This window comes from Nyctereutes procyonoides, unplaced genomic scaffold (assembly GCF_905146905.1).
Source record: "Nyctereutes procyonoides isolate TBG_1078 unplaced genomic scaffold, NYPRO_anot_genome, whole genome shotgun sequence".
Taxonomy (NCBI): domain Eukaryota; kingdom Metazoa; phylum Chordata; class Mammalia; order Carnivora; family Canidae; genus Nyctereutes; species Nyctereutes procyonoides.
Window position 1 is genome coordinate 52,771,566 of NW_026575049.1, and position 20,772 is coordinate 52,792,337.

The window sequence follows — 20,772 nt, forward strand, 5'->3', positions numbered from 1 at the left end:
AGTTATTGTACCTAAAATGAGACAATCTTGGGCCCATATGTCTTTTTTTTTTTTTGAATGACCTACATAAGAGATCCATCAGCACATCTCTAAGGCTAAATCTTTTCAGATATTTCCAAACTAACCTGCAACTTTATCTTGCATACTTTCAGTATTTAATGGGTAAATTATCAATAATTTGGATATTTTTTTCCTAGGAAAAAATGACTAATATAAGCTTTAGCAACAACATTAAAAGGATTTTCTGTAGGTTTAGAAAATAATCTGCTACTTGGTTACATAATGATACTATAAGATAATTAGAATCCAATCTTTATTCCAGACACTTCCAGATTTTAAATATAGAAGTTTAACTCTTCTGATTATTTTTTCAGAATTTCTTAAGAATAACTCTCTAGATTTCAAGTAACAGTTATAACCTACATTATATTTTCACACAGTCTGATTATAAGACACTGAGAACACTTCTCCACATGATTTTTGGAAACCATATAGCTTTGGTTGCACCATATAGCTTTGTATAATGCTATGTATGTACACATCTTCTGTTTGATTTGATCTTCAGAATAATTCTGTGGGGTAGGTAGGAAAGTATTATTAACCTGATTTTATAAACTGATGCAAGGTGCAATGAAATATGTAGCACAGCTTGGACTCAGCACACTTTAATATAGCCAGGTCATTGATTTGCAGCTAGAGCTTTACTTGACTTCTACACATCACAGAAATGAGATAGGCAGCTATAACCCTCACAATATTCATTTCAGACAATACTTCATTTTTGTAATTATTTTCTATATTCTTCCAAGCGTTAAAATTATTTTTCCGATGAGTACCTCCTTGCTTTTCTTTAAAATGGCAATGCCCCTTTCTTTACATTTCCCCTCCAACCCAATCCTACTCCCATTTCTCTATCTGATTGAATATGCTGGCCTCTTTCTAGTCTTGCATTTTTTTTAAAAAAAAGGGTTATAATAAAGGTTTCTGAAAGCAAAGAATATTAAGTCCTTATTATACCTTAGGAGTACATTTTAAGATAAGGACTAGTTATAAATAAAGATCATGTGTTATGGGTCAATGTGCTTCTTCAAAATCAACAAATGAGTCAAATTCATATTAACATAATCTCTATCAAGTGTGAATTGAAAAAAAAAGTGTGAATATTACATTCTCTATGTTTAAGATGGTCTTGACCATAATATTTGAGGGACACATTTCATTTACAAATTAAAGTATGGTAGAAATGTATTTGGATTGAAATAAGAAGACCTGAATTCTGATCATCGCTCTTCTTACTATGCATGTCATTTAAGTTCTCTAGACTTTAGTTTCCTTATTCATGAAATATACCCAATAAAAACTGCTTTTTAGACCTTTGGGAGTTTTTTCTAAAGATTATGTATAAAATGATTTGAATAAAAAATGGTTTGAACATAAAACAATATATAAATATGAGATCATATTAATAATAGCAGAAAATCAAGACAATATGAATATACTATACATAATCAAAATTTTATTTAGCAGGTAATTATTATCACATAGTCAAACTTTTGTTTAGCAGGTAATTATTTTTGCCTATTCTTTAATTCAACTGCTTGTATCCTATAGTTTGGCCAACCATAATGCCTTACGCAAAGTGGAGTATCCAAAGAAAATTTTAGCAAGTGCATAATTGGCATGTTCTTCTGATTCCCCAGGCAATATTCAGATGGTTTAGGTGCTAAGAGCAAGTGCAACAAACAATCCTTTTTTGGGAACAATAGTTGTAAAAATAGGGCACTTAAAAGTAGTTATAATATAAAATATATCAGACTGGAAATTGGTCCAACTTTGTCACTTGGATATTTAAATCCTATTAGGTAACTCCTTAGAGAATACAACATCTATCAATAAATTATCAGACATAAAAGTTAGGTTCACAAATGAGTGTGGCTAAACTTCAGATTAAATTGGTGAAATATTTAAAAGAATTAAAAATGCTTCTAAGTACAAAAAAAGTAGAGGGAGTGGACACAGCGAGAAGATGATGTCAGAAAAGTTATCCTTTTATACTTATAAGCTAAAGGGGTTAAAAATTATGTCTCTATTTTTACTGTTTTGATGCTTATAAACATTGTAATATTTATTAAACTGTATTCAAATTTGATGCTCTAGTATGAAGTAGCAATACATATGGAAAAATTGGTCCAACTCAAAAATTTTGATTTTGAAGTTGCATGAATAAATTGTATTTACAAGTTCAACTCATAGATCATAACTACTTAAAAACTAGAATTATAAGGCAGAATTATTCTCTTTGAATCACTTTTCTAAAAATATTTATTAATTTATTTGAGAGAGAGAAAGAGAATAAGAGATCAAGTAAGCATGAGGTGAGAGGGGTAGAGGGAGAGAGGGAATCTCAAGCAGATTCCCTATTGAGCATGGAGCCCCATGCAGGGCTCAGTCCCATGACCCCATGATTATGACCTGAGCCGAAACCAACTGAGTTGTACACAACCAGCTGAGCCAGCCAGGTGCCCCTCTTTGTATCCATTTTTACCTTCCTGATACCAAATCAAGAGATTCTGCAAGATATACATATTTTATAATGTAAATGAGCAGAGATTTGGACATCCCAAAAGGTATTTTCTCATTCTTAGCGTTCTGTTTTCAAGCCATTAAAAAACAAACAAAAAAACAAAAACAGAGTGCTTTACTGAGCTCAGGAAACCACAGTCTCTGGGGACAAGAGAACTCCCACACTAATTTTCTGTATATGTTGTAAAATAGAACGTTCAACTCAAGTTTTAATGATCAATGGCACCATGTTAACATAATTTCAAAGAAAATATTTCATATTTGTGGGTAATTCCAAACATGGATCTGCTATCCTCTAAGAGATTTCAAGTCCAGAGTAATCATAAGGTTTAAATTACTCAGAGTATATTGTAAAATATTATTATTATTTTTAGAAAGTGAAAAATATCTATGACAGAACCTATTTTATGTGTTGGCAGTCTCTAAAAGATGTGGCTAAAAATAGCTTCTTCATAATGTCTGAAGGGTCAAAAGCAATGACCTTGTCATGTTCCTGGCAATCCTGGTATATAAGACCTGGGTCAGATACTAGTGAAGATTAATATGGTAATTAGAAAGGGATCAGAAGTGTTATTATAGCAAAATAGATACAGCATAAGCAGTGCCTCCTAATACTGTTAATATTCTCCACATTTTTCTCTCAATCCTTGATTATGAGCATCACAATACATATATATTATAGATTAACTTTTGCTAATGTTAAGAATAGCAAAGACAGTTTAAAAGTAGTAAATTTATTCCTAACTACATCTTTAAATAGTATGTTTAATGTGTATATCAGAATTATAGTAAAATATTAAGCATGATTCAACACTACTGCTAATACTGTTTCTGTGCCCACTGAATTAGTTGAACAACCAAGGGACTGGAACAACCAAAACCTGGAAAAATCCTGAAAATCACAGGACTATCATTTATCTGGCTGGATGTACAATTACCTTAAAACTTTTTGTCAAAGTATGTAATTAAACAACCCCCCCCCCATAAATAGGGGTCAATTCTCAATGTGGATCATCCTTCAGAAATGCCTAAAGATAAGGACAAAATCAATTATAACAGGGGACCCAAAACATTAGTACCAGGATAATATGGGATACAGCATTCTGTGGATCTGTGTAACACATCTGTCACCAGAAGGCCCGGTTGAAGGTCATCTTTACAACCTTTACAAGCCTCAGGATGTTACTTGAAGTTTCCCTATAGTAGGACACCACTTATACACTCGTTAAAAATCTTGATGCTTCTCTTCTTTCCGTCCAAATCATTGTTATTGAAAAACAAGATAAGATGCTTCCCATTTAACTATTCATCCAGAAAATATTCTCCAATGCCTACTATGGGTTATATTCAAGGCACACAATAAGACACCCCATGCTATATCTACCCTTAGCTTGTATTATTCTCAGTGCCCCCCCACCTTGCTTACTTTTGTGTATTTGGCAAATTCCCCGCCCACACATGCCTGCCACTACCTCCTCTGCAAAGTTGCTCCTGAGGCAATGAAGTAAAATTCACAATTCTTTCTTTTATGCTACTAATGTAAGTTCCTGTCCTTCTATTATTGTCTTTATTACATAACTTAAAAATCCTTTCTTTAAATGTCTGTCTTCAGATACTTTGTTTTGTGACTTCAATTTTACTGAAGCATGTGCAATCTTTTATCCAAGCTTCTTTCCTAAGAAACTAACAAGGTTTGGTGAGTTCAGGTCCTCAATAAATGATTCACGAGTGAAAGACTCCCTACTTCTGGTGGGGATTGAATGTCTATTAGCTCTAAACATCCTTCTGGAGAGATCTCCCCACTTCTGGTATGGACCCCATTCTCCCTGTAAAATGTAGATGATTCTCTCAGAATGGAATGACATCCCACCACAGTACTCTAAAGACTTGACTGTGTTCTCCATAAGGTACAGTACCTTTATTTCCTTCAGATCACAAAGTCTTTCAGTATGCTTCAGATTCAACTACCGTTACAGCCTCCTCCAGACCCATGATTTTGGAAAGAAAGACATTTGTGTATCTTGGATTCCAAGACAGAATCTAAACCTTCAGCAAGCCACAGCAGTATGATAAATTTATTTTCTAAAAATTAGGATTTGTAGTCTTTAATGAGGAGTCAGAGAACAAGTGAACATCTAAGTGAACTATCTTTCCAGACCTTTGAAGTTTATCAGAGATCTGAAAACCTCAACTTTTGGGACCTAGTAACATTTTAAATTGATCTTAACTTAAAAGCACAGAGATTCTTGTTTTATATGTGCAAAACAAGAATGCCCTTTCCAAAAACATTTAGCTTAATTCCACATTTTAAAATAGTTTCAGAAAGAGACATACCAACAGCTTTTAAATTTCTTATTCACCATTGAGTAAATCCTATGAATTTGGGTGTTGGCTTCATTTGTAACGTTCACCAAATGTACAAAACTTCAGTAGTTACAGGTTTTATCCCCTGAGAGAATAGCTATCATGTTTCAAAGATTCATTTGCATTTTAAATGGGGGTGATATGCTTTCCTTATATTCATATGGACTTAGAGCCATCTCTCCATCAGGCATAGCAGAAGACAAATAGCTACATCTAGCTGTCTTTCTATCTAACTTTAGAATTCCTCAAAGATGACAATTTGTTTTGTGACTAACTGCATCTGTATGTTATCCACATAGTTTTCACTATTTTAAATATCATCTTCCTATGTACCATTTTGAGAGGGAGAATAACATTCTGGTTGGTATATAAGACTCAGGGTTTGGAAATAATAACTCTCACACAGAATATGAGAATTTTACCAAAAAAATTGTCAATAAGCCTAGGTGATGAAAAAGCCTTGTGAGCTTAGGTTTACATTAACTCCTTATTTTCAACAACCAAATCAAATGTAAAAAAGTGATTAGTGAGACACCTATATACTTAGCATAAAACGTAAAAACAAAGTTCTATCAAGAGCATGCTAAATATTTTATCCTATCGTCCCACCCTAAAGATATTTCAGCCCTTCAGTCCTATTGACCAGAAAAGAGACAATGAAGTGACCACTTATTTAGGAATAGTTTCTTACAGGCATGCCTATATGAATTATGTGAATTATGAGTCACACTAGGAGAAAGCAGTATCAGCCCAACTCCCTGAGGTTTACCATTACAACAGAGAAAAGTCTGAGTGGAGGAAAACACTTCACCACTCCTGCAATGGAAAGAAATTAATTCACCCAGTTGTGCAAACCTAGAGGGCTACCCTGAATTCAATGAATTAGTGTGGTTGTTGAGGCAAAGATAGATTGTGCATAATAACCATGAGGCCAGGAAAAGACGGAGCACTGTGAGCGCTTAAACAGATTCTAGGTGGTGATTATGCAGACCCTGCTAAAGTAGATGGTCGATAAAGATGCAGAACTGCAACCACTTTGTCTCTTTCAGATAATTGATAATTGCATTAGGACATTCCATAAGATCTGAACCAAGCTCTTTAACATTTTAGATTTCAGGACAGTATAATTCCCTCACCACACAGAGCACACTAGAAATCCTTGAAGTTCAATAAAATGTATCCAATTTCAACAATTTTACAGTTTTCAATATAGCTGCACAGGATCTTTGGTAAAATCTATTTCGAATGGTCCATTATCAATTCCTCGTCTTTCTGTGAATCTCAAAATACATTAGCTAGACAGTCATCTTATTTTAGCCTTAGAGTATATATCATTTTTGTTTTTTTTTCCAGACATGAGCAATTAAAGGATTGGAAAATAGCTCATGGAAAGCTCCAAAGAATTGATCCTCAGAGAGCAAATCTTGCAACACCAAACAACCCCAATTTCCCTTGGGCATCTCTGCTGACAAGAGTTACTGCTAGTTAAGTAAAGCAACTAGAAGATGGATACACAAACCATCACAATTAAATAACCTACCTTGCTACATAACTAATATTTTCTGAGAAGCTGATTGCTGGAATTTTCTTACCAATCTAATGCTTCCACATGACACACTGCAGAGTCTCTGTGAAGTTGGTACTCTATCCATCTTATATTGAATACGTGTATTTTACTGATATGCAGTTCTCTGTGTTATGTGTCTTACCCAGTCTTGTCCAGTTACTTTATTTTAGAATCTCACAGGCTTTGTATCTTGAAGCCAAACAACCTGTTGGAAATAAGCAGCAGAGAACAGAATCTCTCTTATCTGCTTGCTGCCTAACAAATCAAAACACACTGAAATCTGGGATTATTAGAGAAGGTTTGGGATAAAGAAATAAAATAAAAACTGACTTGTCAAATGGGACTCCCTGCTGCTCAGTACCATGTGTTGCCATAGCAAGATGCATCTGTTCAGCTATTAAATATGTTAGTGAATATGATATAGACAGCTGTGGCATTATCAAATATTCTCAGTGCCTATTAAACTCCACAGTTACACATTTTAATTTTACCTTTCATTAGTATAACTCAAGGTGGTAGCACCTTGCAAACAATTTAAAAAGTTCAAAGAAAAACTATCGTTTGGGTTATACGTCGCAGGTTTAAATTATATTCATGTATCACTAATAAAAATTGGCAAGGGAACTAAAATATTCTCGAATTTCAAATGTGGTTCTATCAGCTGTGATTTAGCTCATAATGGATGCAATAAGACTGAAGTAAATAATCATGTGTAGAATTTGAAGGACTTACATAGCTACATCTTTTTCACCCCTTCTGAACATTTACTTCATTCAGTTTCATCTTAGCCATTACCAAATGGCACACACCATATGAGCTGGTCCCTTGATGTAATCCACTTTCTGAGATCGAGAACTTTCTCTTTTAAATGAGCTATCAAGAGCTAAGACATCTATGCCTTACTAAACGCTTAACAGCCGAACATAGCTATTGTTACTCTGTTTGTTATATTAAGATTAACCACAATAATGTTGACAATATTCATACATTTAAAAACCTGTCACGTTCCACTGCTGTTGCACAAGTCCTGGGAACTGCATGATCAAAATAAGAAGTGACTAGGGGCAAAATGAAGAATTATGGAATGTGTAGAAGGTGAAGAACACAGAGGCAGACTGAAATGAGTACTGCCTCCCACTGGGACTTTAACCTCTTGCCTGCCTGGCTCTTCAAAAACTGTGTAGCCCTGCATTCCTAAAAAGAGCTACATGATTCATGAACTTGTTATCCAGCCTCCTTAGCCCACTGCTGTTCTGAGAATGTTATCAGAATATGAGAAATTGTGACCAAAGTTAAAGGGGGTTTGGTATCAGCTCTAAACCAATGTTATTAAAATGTAAACACACTCAAATCAAACAGGTCAGAAAGGAAAATCATTGCTCAATTTTTTTTAAGAAATGATGAGGGCAGTTTGTACTTATATTAAAATGCCCCATTTGTGACATACTTATATACTTATTGGTGGGAGTGTTGGGTGGTACAGTGTTCTTAGAGGACTATCCTGTACTAAATATAGTGGCTCTGCTTGTAGGAATTTATCTTCCTAAAATATTATACATATGAAATAATCTTTTTTACAAAATTAGGAAAACTTTTATCCTTTGAAATACTAAAGATTCTGAAACAATTAAAATGTCCATCAATAGGGAATGATTGGATAAATTACAGTGTATGTGTGCAATAGGATATTATGAGGTAAATATGAGATTATATGCTCGATTATATGCTCTAAAATGGAAAGATGCCCAAAATACACTAAATAAGAATAATCAAACTGGGGAATAGTATGTATCATACAGAAACATTTTAAGAATGTTTTAAAGAATGTTTTTTAGAGAATGTTCAGGGGCATCTGGGTGGCTCAGTGGTCAAGCATCTGCCTTTGGCTCAGGTCATGACCCCAGAGTCCTGGGATCGAGTCTTACATTGGACTCCCTGCAGGGAGCCTGCTTCTCCTTCTGCCTATGTCTCTGCCTCTCTCTCTGTGTCTCTCATGAATAAATAAAATCTTAAAAGAAAGAAAGAAGAATGTTCAGGTATGTCAGCACATATATAACTATTTACACATGTAAATGAAAGAAAAGAATATATATGGATATGCAAAAAATTAAAGATTAGAATTTCAGACACCACAGTGACAAGGTTGCTACATTACAGGCAGTTTTTACCTTTTATTCTCATTGTATTTAAATTTTTCAAAAAGTACTTTCGTGATCTAAGAACATAAAATTTATTAAAAGTATTTTCTCTGGAAAATAAATAGAGACATAGGACAACAAATAAAATTCAACTCCCTCTGAACAGCCTGTTATAAAATATTATTGGCCTCGCGGACCCAATTCTATGCATCACTAATCTATTGAATCCAGTTTATGTCTAGACGGAAGAACACACACACAAAAAAGGCAGTAAATAAAAAGAAGACAGTTAAATAATAGAAATAAAGTCTACGGAGGAGAAAGATCACTGAAAGTTAGTTAATTATGAATGGTTATACTATGGTCTTCTCATAGTAATGAACAATATCTCTGTTTCAATTTGAAATACCAAAAAACATCCCAACCACTTCATTTATCCAAATGAATACTAATACTAATATAAAATATTACTAATATAAATACTAATATAAAAATAACCTGCAGGGCTCTGGAATCAGGCATTGGGAGGAGGGCAAGAATTTACAACCTATTTCTACACCCGAAATTTCTCTGCAATGTCTGTCCTTTAAAGAACAAATGAACTCAGTTCTGAACACCACATGGCAGGCTACCTGACCCCGCTTCACATGTAACTGCTAAAATTTCAGCCCCATTTCTCTGCGGATTCTCTGTGGGAAACGCAGCCTCCAAAGCCTGGCTTTGACTGCTAATTAACAATAATGAACAGGATGACATACTTTTCCTTTGAAGACTTCTGTCAGGAAGATGTCCAATCAGCAAGAAATACAGGCAATAGATATATTCCTCTCCTCTCCCCCCCCCCATTTACATGCTGAGATACACAGAGACCTAGTCAAAAAAAAAAAAAAAAAAAAAAGTAGGACAAGCTGTCTAGGCTTTAGGCATTAGCTTCAGAACCTGGGGAAAGGCTAGAAGTTGCTGGTCCAGCCAGTTTCCAGAGCACTGCAGGTTATTTTTATATTCATCTCCACAAAAGGCCAATAATCTTGAGGCAGTATTAGTTTTGCCCGATATTTAGGCATGACTCAAAAAATAGCAACAACACTTACTAATTCCACCCATTGAAAGCATTTTAATGCCAAATATCACATGTTCCGTCGTGGCACTCTACCATTAATTAGTGAATTCTTGTTAAAGGACACAGAAGCTCCACCTTGCGCCCATGCTTAAGGAATATCCCGACGCATTGTGCAGTAAAGACTCATTACCTTAGCATCCATAAATTGGTTTGCATCATCATCTGAGAAAGTACCTGAGCTAGCCTGAATCTTTTCTTTACACAAAAGAAAAATGGGGCTTTGAAGTCAGAACAGGCTAGGTGATTTGGGTCAATTATTTAAAAATGCAGTTTGCTCATCTGTAAAATTGAGATAATAATTTATACCTCAATAGGTTAGTGTGAATATTAAATGAAGTATGATTTTTATGCAGAGTGTTTAGCGTCTGATCCATTGTAAGCACTCAATACATGCTAAGTAGTATTGTTCAGTAGTTCTTCTTACTAAGCAAATGAATAGGGCGAGCATGATTTCAGAGGGAAATTTTAACTGTACTTAAGATAATTAACAGTACCTTCAAGCATTTAATATATATTAATTAAAATCATTTTTCAAAGCTCTTTTAATAAATAGAGAATGAATTTCACCTCCATCATTTAAGCACATGTCAGAGGTTAGCACAGCAGGAGAAAAAAAAAAAAAAGAAGACAGTCAAATGGCCAGAGTTGTGGAGGCTGATTACACGATTACCCTCCACACCATAAATCAACTAAAGCTGATTACCACCGAAGGCTCACTTGGTTGCTTTCTCTTTGTCTCTTTCTCTCTTTTTCTCCGGGTGGATTCATCTCTTCTCCTCAAGTTAGAATACAGGGAAATATATCACAGATGTTTTTGTACGAGTACCCAAAAGAATACAGACAGCAGATAAGAGGCATGCCTAGACTAGATCTCCGAGAAGTGACTACATTTGGAATTTTGGACCTGAAAGCGGCACTGGTCTATGATGAAAGATGAAAGACGTTCTTCCTTCCCTCAGAGAATACCGTGTGGATAATGAGACCATTTTGTGATGGGCCCCAGCACTTGGGCCTCTGCCTTGAGTGTGTAAGCCTCCATAGGTCGTAAACGGGGAGTCCCAGGACAGTGTCACATGCTTTCACGATTATCCCGTGGGAGACCACCTCATACTCTGCTCTGAGGAGAGCTCTCCTCTTGTGAGCTCCTGCACTACGATGGAAAACTACCAGCCCTGAAGGAGCGGGAGGGAGGGGAGATAGGGAGGCCACAAGCCAAAAAGAAAGGCTCCATGTACTCACACATATGCTTCTTCATCAATACACATTATTGGCATGTATTAATAAGCGTGGTGCTAGTGTATGGAAATAGAGAGATATAAAGGTATAGAATATATGGTCAGTTACCTGGGAAGAGTTCACAATGTAATGAGCTGAAAGGACACAGAAGGAAAGAGCTGTGAGCTGATAAGTAATACAGTAGCATTAAAAACAAAGCACTACAGTAGATACCAAGAAGGATATGGTCAGTTTTGCCCTAGGGGACCAAGAAAAGCTTCATAAATATATACAATACATGATCCAAACAAAATAGGCACCAGACTAGGAAGAAGAGGAGGGCAGGTATGAGTGGGAGGAAGGAGGAATATTTCAGAAAGAGAAGCAAGCTTGAATAAAAGCCCTCTGGAAGCTCTATGCTAGCTGACTGCCATTTCACTACCAGTACAGATGGGGTTTTTTGAAAATTGTGCTTCTTTGCCTTTGAAAATATGAATGCCCCAAATGTACAAGTAAGACTAATTACAAAAGTTGGCTAGCTGATTACAAAATGGTTGAGGCAACTGGTCGACCAGATAACTTTCTATGTATTTAGCTAGGAGATGGTTTATGTAGCTGGTATCTGGAATCCTCAGTAATTCATGTGCTATGTGGTATGCCAAGAGCTAAGGTTGTCTGACTTTATAAACTGGATTCAAGTAGAGTCTTCGGCTCTAACCCGAAGAAGGACTGCCTCCTCTATTTCTCCTACCTGCCCCACTCATGGAAGGCCAACAGGTTAAGCCCATGAGCTCAGGAGTCAGACTGTCTGAGTTCAGACTCTGGCTTTATTCACCAGCTGTGTGACCTGTGCCTCTTCTCCTTATTACTCTAATGTGAATAATAATTTCTTTCTCATAGGGTTTTTCTAAATATTAGATGGAATAACACATGTAAACTTAGAATAGTTATGAGATTATTAATTGCTTTTATCAAAAGCCACATTAAAGATTGCTTTGTAGAGTTTAAAAACCTTTAATTGTGCCTTTATGGCATGAAGGTTTGAAATACCGGCCTCTGCCTGTATATTGTGGCTAACATATCCACTAAAGATGAAATTTATTCATTAAATTATAAGCTACTTAAGGTTAAAGCCAGGCCTCACTTTACTATGTATTCTCAGTGCCTGGAAAGGTGCTTGTGGGGAAAAATAAAATAAAAAGGTTAGATGCTTGAATTAAAGAAAGAATATGTGTGAGCTGCAATGGAAGTGGCAGGGGCAGGAACTGGAAAATAAGCCCAGATTATAAGCACTCAACTGAGGCCAGCTGAGGAGTTTGTCTTTTGAGCTATTTGTATTATAGGCCAGTAGTTCCCCAACAGAACCAGTAAAGGTGTGGTTCACCAGACACCTGCCTCAAGATCCCAATCTATAAGGATGCAACAAATACATTGGAAATATGCTACTTAGCTCATATTTGCATCTGTAACTCATGCCGAAGAAGTTAAATATAAACTGATTTCTCCTGAAGGAGACCATGCCCTTGACTGGAGCAGTGCTGACCTATTGCCCTAGAACATTTTCAGAATGCACACATGCAGTTTAAATTGGTAGATCTTGTAGAATCAAAAGATTATTTCAATATTTTTTTCTCATTAGCTAAATTCCAGCCTTAAGCTGGGCTCTAGGAATACAAAGGTGAACAAAATAGATCAAAGTCCCTGCTCTCTTGATGTTTACTGTTGCTCAGCATCTCACTGTTCAACACGAATGGAGAATTGGCCATTGGAATTTAATCACTTTAGTCTGAATCCAAAATTTTGCATAAGTCACAAAATTGCCAACAAAAACAGTGGTGAGTACAAAGATGAAAAAAAAAATAGTGAAGAGTATTTTGTCAATTTTTTTCCAGACAATTGACTATGCTTTGTCCCAGAGAAGTAAAGTACCAAGTGTCTGTATACACAATTTTGATAAACAGAAACAATACCTCCTCATGATAAAAAGCAGGGGTGGGGGGTGCCTGGGTGGCTCAGTTGGTTAAGCACCTGCCTTTAGCTCAGGTCATGATTCCAAGGCCCTGGGATCCAGCCCTGCATCATAAGGCTTCCTGCTCAGCAGGGTATCTGCTTCTCCTTCTCCCTCTGTCCCTCTCCCAGATCATGCATGCTCTAGCTCTCTCTCTCTCTCTTTCTCTCTCTCAAATAAATAAATAAAATCTTTAAAAAAAAAAAAAACAGGGAACATCTGGCATGGATTCCAGCACTCTACCCATGACTGTGCCCTTTCCCTCTCTCCTCAGGGAGATTATGTCTCACTCAACTCTTTTTTTTTTTTTAAGATTTTATTTATTCATGAGAGACACACAGAGAGAGGTAGAGACATAGGCAGAGGGAGAAGCAGGCTCCTTGCAGGGAGTCCAATGCGGGACTTGATCCCAGAACACAAGTATCACATCCTGAGCTGAAGGTAGACACTCAACCACTGAGCCTCCCACGCATCCGTGTGTCTTAACTCCTTGCCTGCTAACAAGACTGGTCTGGGATGGGCATGGATTCCTTATTCAGTCTATTAATTTGAAACTTCTCCATAATATTATGAGAAACATTCCTGGAATTTTGTGAGAAAGAGATTAGGTCAGAAGAGTAAGCATGAGAGAGATGTCAGGCTTAAAGCTATCATTGTTAGTGGATACATGGTTGGGAGATGGTGACTTCAGGTTCTAATATGGTAAGTTTGAGGTGCCCATAAGACATGCAACTGGAAATGCTGAGTGTAGTCATCAGAGGGGAAGTCAGGACAGAATTATTTGGGAGTGGGCAGTCTACATATCTTAGCTAAACTTCAGAGTAGAATTTTAGGAATATTAAGATCAACTTATTTTTACAGACCAAAAACGCTCTAAAAGTCCATTAAATTTTTATCTTTCACCAAAGAGCTTTTCTGGTCTGTCAGTCTTGCATTTCTACTCTTTGCTGGACAGGAAGGTTTAGAAGGAAGTGTTTTTCTTGGTAGGAAAAGCCCGCCATTAAAGTGTCTTCTCAGAATTATAATCAATAGGATTCTCTTCCAGGACTCTGCTTGTCAGCAGAAAGTTAAACAGCTAGTCCTCCTGGTCCTCTAGTAGGACACAGGCCACTCTGTCTTGACCTAAGAATGCTATCCAGCATACTATCTCCCAAAGTGCCTGAGGACAACATAAATTGGATTTCACAGCTCTGAAGGTATTTGCTTTCATCAAAATAACTTTCTCAAGCCCAGTGAACATTATCTCCAGTTCTTTCCTCCTGATTTAAAATGTAGATTATCCATGCCTACTATTAACTTGAGTGTCCTCTAGTATATTCACCGAGGTCATTTCCCTCCTTTGTTGAAATGAGCTGCCTGTATCTAGTGGCCCAACATCAGCTTTAATAGGACTCCACTGCCATAGTGCCACTTTCATCTTGTTTCCTGATCGGTGGCAGACATGTTTGACATGCTGTTTGCATTTTTTAAACTGTTACTGTCACGCATTTTGCTTATGGGGTTTTTTTGTGCAATAAAAGGAGTTTTCCTGATCAGTGTACGGATGACACCTAATTCAGTATGCATTCCCTAAACTAGTTCTTAACCCTCAAGCAATGTCTTCATTACTCTTTTTCCATCAAACTATATTGTGTTTAGACTTCTGCAAAGCCAAAATCCTTAATAACCTGTTTTCATGTGCTTTCATTGTTGTCACTGGGTGTAGAGCCTGCTTAAGATTCTCTCTCTCTCTCTCCCTCTCTGTCTCCCTCTGCCTCTCCTCATTGCATTCTCTCTCTATCTCTCTCAAATAAATAAATAGAGCTTAAAAATGAAAAGTGGATTAATAAATTTCATTGGAGTAGAAGGATGAGTATAGAATTATGGGAAAATGGACCTAAAAATGGAAATTAAGATCAGAATGTTGAGGACATAGAATATTAGACATAGACTGTGACTTTACCTACACAGAGTTGGGAGGCATCAATGTGAAATAAGTAAATCAAAGACACATTTTAGCAAGTTAACCTAATATAATTGTATAAAATGGCCTGGAAAGTAATCAGAATAGAGACAGAAAGATAAGTCTAATTGGTAAGCACATGGACTGAGAAGGTGTATACAGAGATAGTTGTTCTGGTTCTCTTTTATTAAATTTAACAGCAATGGAACTTCAAAGAAAGAAATAATTCTAGAAATCTAGAAATTAAGTTCAGAGAATTACTAATGCATCAAAGGTAACAACCGCTAAATCAGAAAATGATAAATTGAATTAACTTCCAAGGAGAAAGGATGAGAGAGTAGTCTGTATTGATGCACTTGACCACACCTGCCCCCCAAATAGAGATTGCTTTAAGATATCTGGATAGCACTTAAACCAACAGAACTATGACCATCACTTCCCCCATTTCTCCCAAAGATAACCTGCATCCTTCATACCTCAGAAGCTTGAACAAAAATTTTACAACACATGGTAAAAATGACATCATTTTAGTCTTTCTTTAAAAATTCTAGCCAAAAAGACCACATGTTCTCAAATTCCCGTAAGAAGCAGGAAAACAAAACAAAACAAAAAAAATCTACAGATATGATTAACAAGGTCAAATTTAAACATTATATGGCAAAGTGAAAGTTCTAAAATAGGTGAACTGGTTGGTTAGAAAGAAAATTCCAGATGGAACATAATTTAAATTCAAGAAACTCTTGTGAAGGAATAATTGGGTTTTATCTTGCTGATACAGGTATGCACTCATGTATAATTACTGATTTTAAAAAGATGTGTTTAAATTTAGTTTTAATAAAGCAGTATTATAAAGTATAAAATACATTATTTATTTATTAAGTAAAGTTTATTAAACCAAATAAAATGGAGAGATGCAGAGAAAGATAAAGTGTTGACAATGTCACTGATATTGACAAGTTATTTTGGGACAAGTAATATTTACTCCAAATATATTACGCTTCTAGTCTATGCTAAAAACCTCTGATCAAAAGGTGTATTTCTAAATCAAAATCAATTAAGAGCCTGGTTTCAAAAATAAGGCTTCCGACCCAGGAAAGTACAAAGAAGAAACACTTATGGCAAATATGTACAACAATTCACTAATCAAATTTGCAATGCTCTTTCATGCTCTCAAGATGAAAGAATTTCAAAGAACACTCTTCACTCATCCTTTCCAGCGCCCTCCACACATTTCCTCTGGTCAGAACCAGTGCATACGTTAATATTCATGGCAGTGAGTGAGCACACATTTGCACTAGCTTTCTTCTGTAAGTCAAAGAGGGGTTAAATAATTTCTAATTAATGTTGCCACACTAATATATATGAGATGCTTTCTCTAGAGTGACAACACTGCTAAAATTTCTAGATATATCTTCTAAATTGATTTTTTAAATGAATTTAATTTTTTTGCTTATTGTTTCTAAGAATTATTTTACTCAATATTGGTTAAATAATCTTTAACACTACTAATTTAAATGTGTACAACACCCTACAGCTTAGAAGTCTCTTCTTTATATTATTTTTCTTAAAAACCTACCATTTATTTATCTTCTTAGAAAAATACAGATAGAAAGTTAAACTGCAAGAGGAAGAAACAGAGATGAACCAAGATAGAGTAATTTTGGGACAAAGTATGCTTACTATAAATAATCTAAGCTACCTGGTGACAAGGATCCCATTTGGCTCATTCATTCATTCATCCAACAAATATATATTGAGATAACTACTAAGTGGTAAGCTCATTTATTTTTGTATCCATAGAGTCTAACATAGGCCTGGGCCATACTAGTTGCTCAGAAAATATTTCTGGATAGACTTCAAGCATGTACTGAAATGAACAATGAAAAGCCATATTTTTATACTATGTTATGCTTCTTATTAATCATCATTATTATCAAATTATGTTCTCTGTCATTAGACAGTTTATCTCTATTGGAAAATAATGGGCAGATATGAAATGACTAGAGAACAATTCACGATAAAAGTGAGTTATAATAAATGAGATAATTACTAAGGAGAGATAATCATTCATCCAACAAAAATTCCCACCACACACTTCCTTTAAACCATCAACAACCATAATCAATTCTTACTTGAAGATTCAGAAAACAACATCAATAAAAATATGCAACTTTTCAATACTATAGCTACTGCATATCAAGTGCTACATTTTTTCCATGTTACAAACAAGTGTTAAAAGACTTTCTTTAGCTATATAGGAACTAAACTGTACCTGTGACCTCACATTAGCTAATGAAAAATTGACTGTCTATTCTTCACCTAAGTCATCATATTTTCAATATATAATTCATTAATTCATTCATTATTTCAGAAAGTATTTATTGGTACTTGTATTCTAGGCCCTATCCTAAGTAAATTCTCCTCACTTCATGTATTTATCTTTCCCTCATTCCTCCTAAAACCTTACAAATTTCAATGGTAATATCATATGGCTTTGAGGTTAACAGTAGTAGCATTAATAGTAATATAATTTTAAAAATCTATAAAAACTAGGCCACCTGAGTCAAAAAACATTTTATTCCAAGTTTTTGTATTTTTAAAGGTACAATTGATCAAAATTTAAATATGATTTTTCTTTTTTTATATTTTATTTATTTATTCATGAGAAACATAGAGAGACAGAGACAGAGACAGAGACACATGCAGAGGAGGAAGCAGGCTCCATGCAGGGAGCCTGATGTGGGACTTGATCCCAGGTCTCCAGGATCACGCCCTGGACTGAAAGTGGCACTAAACTGCTGAGCCACCCGGGCTGCCCTATGATTATATTTTCAAGTTAAAGTCAAACATAATCATTCTGGATGAATGGATGGGATGACGTCAAATATTCACATCTTCATCGAAATTTTATGTCAATCATATTTTTAAGGTTATCTAATTGAAAAAAATAAAAAATAAAGCTATCTAATTGAAATGGCATTGTACATTTCAGCAAGACTGGAGTACCTTTACAGGAGAACAACTTATTGGTTAATTTACTAAGGGTAGAAATGCAATTCTTAAAGATTAGTACAGAGTTTATATTTGGCTGACCTTGAAGGTTTACAGAAGTTTTTCTGGCCATTCAGTGGCTAATAATAACTAACTTTTATAGCTAAGACATATCACCTATGGTACTAATCAGGTTAATTTTTAAATCAGGTACATTCATAAACCAAAATCAAACAACACTAATAAACTACAAATCTTGTTTTTCTTTTAGATTTCTAATCTTGAAAGAAGTAGAAGAAATAATCTGATGGAAATTAGGATAAATTGAAAGGTACCTAAATAATATGATAAAATAAGGTCTTAAAATTTTCAAATTTAAGTATTATTATCAAGAATACTTCTATCACCTGCTGTTAGCAACTTTGGTCCCTAAACACATCATTCTCTTTCTCTGTTTTTTCTCCCTCCCTCCCTTCCTCTCCAACACTTGTCTTTTTAAATTTCTAACTCCTCCTTCTCTTCCATTTCCCTATACCCACCATTACATGAATTAGAGGTAAACTTCAATAGTGTAAAATACAAAACCAAACCAAACATCACTGGCCTTTTTTTTTTTTAAGATTTTTTTTTTTAAATTTTATTCATTCAGAGAAAGCGAGAGAGAGAGGCAGAGACACAGGCAGAGGGAGAAGCAGGCCCCATGCAGGAAGCCCGATGTGGGACTTGATCCCGGGTCTCCACGATCACACCCCAGGCTGCAGGCAGCACTAAAACGCTACACCACCAGGGCTGCCTCCATCACTGGCCTTTGGTTAATTTTGTTTGTACATTGAAACATGGAAAGAAGTGACTTGTTTCCATATAAGGAACTTGCAGAGTCATTAATAGCTGATCATCATTTGTAAGCAATGAGAGAAAAGGGAGGGAGATAAGTTATAGTTGGCCAGATTTGGACTAAGACAGATAGATACTAGAAGTTGAGATAGGAGGAGTAGAGGTGACCAAAAAGGGGGTTTAGTAAGCCCAGAGAATATATATTTTCTATTTCCCAATCAAGTACTGGTTCTCAGATCAAGCAAAAGTTTGAAGATAGCTCATCCCAGAGGGAAAAGGTATTGAGACAAATATTGAATCTAAAGTGAATAGGCAGGCAAACCAAGAAGGAGTTTCAGAGAGAATAAGGCCCTCATAGGACAGTTATCAGAAATCTGTGGCAAGTAAAGGAACCACGGAAATTACTGGGCTTTTATGGACACCTAGAAAGTCAATCCATTACATATGGAGGGACTTTTAAGCCCACATTTGATCAAAATTGGAAAAAAAAATACCCATTCTTGTAGACTGAACCTTCTGACCATAAAACAAACAACAGTAGTTGGAGTAATTCAATAACACAGCCCTGTATGATTTGAGAATGATCATTGCAGAACCTATTCTCAGGGTAAATGTGTAATTGGCAATGGATCAATAAGTAATTTCTTTCAGGAGGAAAAGCTCTTGTTTTCATTTTTCTTTCTTTTTTTTTTCTTTAGTTTTTTGAAGTAGCAAGGTTCTTAAATCAGAATGGAGCAAATATATTTAGAAAGTTGAGATTACTCTAAACCGCAAGATTCCTTAGTGCACTAGTTAAGTTTATATCAACTGATCATTTATTTATGATGCCATAAAAATCAAGATGCTTTCAATTTTGATTGTTAGATATTTGCTGAAAGGCAGTTGAAATTACTTTCCCAGGGTTCCCATTTGACAACTGCATTTTGAATTGAAAATTTACTACGGTTCAATAATGGTTGTGCTGAGGTGGGTTTCTTTTTCCCCTTTTCTTCTTTCTAAGATTAGCAATGAATTCAGCTCTTGTGGTCAGTGTAAACACCTACTCAGATAATTGGAAATTCTAGAAGTCTAGTGGAAAACTAAGAAAATAAATGAATAAAACTTTGAGAATTAAGCCCCTGTAAAAATTGGTGATAATGTATTTTGGTGTTTGATGGTTTTCCTAATCATTTCAGGATGAACGCCTGAAGGCCAGTTTCTAAGAGGAAAAAATATGTTGACCTAATCAAATTGTCTTCTGAGGCATGTGTGCTGGTAAAGGGAGAACTTATAGGGATAGATGAAAGCAAAACAAACCAAATTTACATAATCATGTAAGACAGAAAAGATAAACTATATACATCAAGGATAAAAAGGAAATAGAAAGACTTACACACTTTTGGAACCTCACAGGAGATACAGATTTTCAACTAAAAACTATGATATGAGGAACCCATTAGAGTTTTTGAATATGTGACATTTTCTTATGGTTGTTATTTTTGTATATCAGTAAAATATTAATATCACTTAACAATGAGAGACTGCATGTATTTCTGTGCAAGTATTGCAATAAAGTGAGATAAAGAATTATAACTATACAATTGAGTAACTCTTTGAATGTCGATATATGAGGCAGAGTCTCCAAGTTATAGTAACTTTAAAAGGTTAAAAAAACTTTTTATTTGTTAACCATAATTTGTCATCTATGCTATGCAGGCTAAATTCTTATAGTAGGCTTAGAGCTTGGTGATAAAGGGACCATCCCAGGATATAAATGACAAGAGTCCATTGTATTTTCTTCATACTTATGTATCAAAATGAGCATAAGATGGCATGGAAACAATCTTTTCACCATTTTCTTTTCTATCCCCAATTACCCTTGAAGTTTCCTTTTCTCCCATCCATTGCATGTTAACTTTAGACAATTATTTTTTCAAGCGAGGAAAGAAATAAGGACACAGTGTTCAGATCTTTTGATGTTACCAGTATTACAACCTGCTTCCAGTCAGATGGAATAGTATCAACAAGGCA

General features: G+C 35.4%; 1 protein-coding gene across 5 annotated transcripts in view; it reads right to left on the reverse strand.

Moving 5' to 3' along the window:
* Positions 1-20,772, reverse strand: part of NRXN1 (neurexin 1) — a 703,336-nt gene that overhangs the window by 293,363 nt on the left and 389,201 nt on the right. The gene's annotated exons all lie outside the window — the stretch shown is intronic.